Here is a 4,154-nt window from a genome sequence, read left to right as displayed (position 1 = left end):
GACCGCGATGAAGCCAGTGATAAAGGCAGCCCATGTTTGCGGAAGGGATAACAAGCAGTGAAGGTCTGATCATTTTGGCAAAGTACTGGGATAGCAGGGGGAGAAACAACATAAAACAGCAAAGCCTGGTGACACAATATCCAGTTTATTTAACATCTTGAAGTATGCTCTGTCTCACATCAGAACTGTAAAGAAATGCCCTGGTCTCCCTTTATTGCCTTAAGCAATTTTGTATTCGGTTTGTTTATTCTGACCTTTTGGTTGTCCTTCCACCTTACAGTCTTTAACAGAGCAAGGCTCCACAGAAGGAACCTGTACTGCTGGCAGCAGGTGATGGGGTATGTTCAGGGTGATGGGGACGATGCAGGTCTGGGGCCTGATTCCCATTTGCATTGAAGTTTCTTCACCTAGCTCTGACAGCACAAGGCACTGACAATAAAGTCGAGGCCCTGCATGAAGGAAAAGGCTCTGACTTGTGCTGCTCTGAGTAAAGTCCCTGGGAACCAGAAAATGATAGCAGGACTGGGATGGGCTAGATTTTCACATAGCCTTGGGCTACAGAGAATACAAAAGCACCGCCTTCTTCCTCTCTTCATAACTCCCAGTCCTGCCCCAGATACAGGAACAGAGTAATTGAGAACAAAGTCCTGTTCCAGTGCGGTGTTTAGTGCCAGCAAGGTTAACGTTCAGGGGCAGCGCATGGCAGAGCACTGTCGCATTTACTGCTGGGGAAGCTGCTCTCTGGGTGCTGTACTCACTCAAGCTACGAACAAGGATCTGATTTCTTATCCTCAGAAAGCAAAGACAAAGCAAGTTGGTCATTGAAATCTGCAGCAGCATGCATGCGATTAAAATGTTAATGTCAATATTGTAATCAAGGTCTGACTCACAGGACAGCTGGTAAGAGACTTGATCTGTATTGCTTAGCCCCAGTCATCTGATGCAGACCAGGGTTACAAAAAGGTTGCGCCCCATCACATGGCAGGGATTGGCATGCATTGGCTTCTGTAGTTATCTGTGGGCTGGTGGCTGAAAGGGAAAAATCAGATCAAGTGCAGGAGCAATATTGATAAGTTTGGCTCTGTCTGTACATCAGCAATGTAGAGCCCTTCTAAAAAGGTCCCTGCTATCATTGAAGCTGCAGCTCTGTTACAACAGTGATGGGATGCCTGCTGTCTTCAGTGGTGCTGCTGAGGGGCTCTCCTTCCTTGTCTCACTGACCCATCTCTCTCCCTGCTTTTGGAATTTTCTGTGCTAGTTTATATTTAGCTGAATTTTATCTCTTTGAGCCTCTGGTAAATTTTGCCTGGTGTTGACTAAGCACCAAAAGAACTATAGTCTGCAGAGCTTCTTTTCAGTAAATTCAGGATTAATGAAGAAGGCCTCTCTATTGTTGGAATGTCTAATACAATTATGAACTGAATGAGAGGACTCGGCAGCAGCGAAGGGCTCCCAGGTTCATGGCAGAGAATTGTCTGTTTTAACATCCATCTGTTTTCATTCCTTCTGATCCATTATCATTCACCTAGAGTTATAACATGATGAATATCATTGTGTGGAAAGCCATTTGATGCTAGGGGGGAAAAATCACTGTAGGTCTGCCTTCTATTGAAAACGTGAAATTGCCTTGGTAGAAGGAAAGGCACGATTGATTCAGAGATGCTGTTTCAAACAGAAGCATCCTTTCACATTTGGACTGTTTCATTTTGTTAATTCCTTTGGGTGACCTTCTGCTGTGTTTTTCAAGGAAAATAAACATATATATAAACTTGGGGTTTCCCACAATAAATATTGATAACCACAGTGCAATAGATGTGTTCATTGTTTTTTACCTCCCACTGCTGAAATTGTGCATTTAATTGATAAAATATATATATATCTCCACCATTTTCCCAGGAAGACACCTTCAGTTTGCATGCAGAGTGACACTAAGCAGTTGTATGTAAGCACACAAGCAGGGTGAGAATCTTGATGACCCTGCTGACAGGAAATACAGGAACTTTACAGGCAATTTCCATTGTCCTTGTTGGTCAGAAAATTTGGAAGTGAATGAAAAAAAAAAGAGAACTAAAAATGCAAATTAATGATGGAGGACCTAAAGCACGATAGGATTGAAGAGAGTGCTACCAAGAGGACCTGTTATAAAGTCCACCTTTTCTTTCTGTTAAGGGGTTACCATTATAATTAACTTGTGAACAGGAATTACCTTGCGAGTTAAGAGATGCTCACAAATATAAAAAAAATCTTATTGAAATCAGTATAAATGCTCTTTTCTAGAAAGTTACTCCTAAAATATTGGTAAAGCAAATACAGTTGTTAAGACCAATCCATTGTGTAACTGGGTGTATCTAAGCTCCAGATCTTTCATTAACAACCATCTTGCAGAACTTGGTTATATCTTTAAAATACTATGTATCTGAAATATTACAGTACTGTCCTTAAAGAGACAGGAGGAGAGAAAATGCTCCACTGGAAACCCACAGCCCAGCCAAACACAAGGCAGGTAACTGTGACCCCACTAGCCTGTAAATACCAAAGCAAGTGGTTAGACTTAGATATCTCCCTTGTTTAACTGGCATGCAAAAGATTATAGGATTTTATTAGGACATAAATGACACCAGTACAAGTGTGATTGAGGCAAACGATGCATGAATGACTATTTGCATTAAGAGGCTCTGTACCACACATGGGATTTCTACCTTTGGTTTTAAATTGCTTAAATTTAAATGACGTTTCTGCGCTACTTTTTAAGAGGGTGATATTTATTTTAGCTCTTGTTTAAGTAAGGTAGGGCAAAGCTGTTGCCAGACACCAGAAATCCTCCAAAAAGGGCCTGTCAGGGCCAGGTGGAACGAGGCTAATTTTCAGCTGCTCCATTACTACAACTGGATGAAGAATGTGACGAAAGCAAGGAAGGCAGGCACTGCCTACACAGAGCCTCTGACAGGCTAGAACCCAGCCACCAGCCTGCCTCTGCTGGGCAGGGCACTGCTTCAAGGAAGCCATCGTCCCTGGCGGTGACTGAACAGGTGGCAAGGGCCTTTTTTGGCTTCTCTCACTTCCACAGCTCCCACTATCCCTGAATCTCCTTCATAGACATTTATCTGCTTATTTATGTAGCTCAGTTTTTATTTTACAATTTACCTCTTGCACACAGAACTTGAGGTTACCCCCCAGGGAAGGGGGAAGCTAGAGCAGGTGAGGAACGGAGCCAAGCCAGCCAAGGCAGTAGAACGGAGCAAAGCCAGCCAAGGAAAGGAGCACCCAGGAGTGATACTAACATGTGGCAATATCTAACTGTATGCAATAAAAAACGATAACGGGAGGATTAGGTCGTGCTGCTGTTGTGACACACAGTGCAGCTGGTGCCCTGCGTCAGGGCCGGTGTCCATGCACACCTCCCAGGCCAGGCCCTCCCCAGGTAGGCACGGGGACCCGGCCCGGGACCAGGCCTAGAGGAGACCCAGGGGAGAAGCTGTAAGAGCAGGGAGCATGGAGCGAAGCACGGCTTCATCCTGTGCGGCAGAGGTCAGATGAGGCCTTGGTGAGATGGATGGGTGCAGAGCAGGGCGTTAAGAAGGGGAAGGATCTCCTCCATGACTCTGGCCTCCATCCTCTGCCCCCTGCGCTGCTCCAGGTGCCACCTGCAGCTTAGTGTCACCAGCCTGTCACACAGCCTGCCCCTCTGCCCTCACTCCGCAGATCTCAGCCTGTCCCTGACCCCCAATCATCCCTCATCCTGCTCCTCACCTCTCTGTTCATCTCATAACCCCTATCTCACCCTCCGCCCAAGTCACCCCTCAGTTCACCCCTCATCACGTAACTCCTAACAGCTCCTCACAGAACCCCCAACTATTCCCTGAGCGTCACTCCCAGCTCGTCCCTCTACCCTCACCCACCGCAGGAACCTGCTGAAGGACAGAGTTGGACTCAGAGGTCCCTTCCGACCCCTACGGCTCTGTGACTGCATAACCCCCAGCTCGTCCCTGTCCCCCGCTCATCCCCGGTCCCTCAGTTCTTCCTTTCACTCCCAACTCCTTCAGCCCTCGGTTCATCACTTCAGCTCCCTTTTCCCAACCCCATCCCTCAGCTCTCCCCCTGATCCAGTCCGCCTCCCCAGCGTCGCCACCCTCCATTTCCCGGGCCAGAGGAAG

Source organism: Meleagris gallopavo, chromosome 17 (assembly GCF_000146605.3).
Source record: "Meleagris gallopavo isolate NT-WF06-2002-E0010 breed Aviagen turkey brand Nicholas breeding stock chromosome 17, Turkey_5.1, whole genome shotgun sequence".
Taxonomy (NCBI): domain Eukaryota; kingdom Metazoa; phylum Chordata; class Aves; order Galliformes; family Phasianidae; genus Meleagris; species Meleagris gallopavo.
This window is presented reverse-complemented; position numbering follows the sequence as displayed.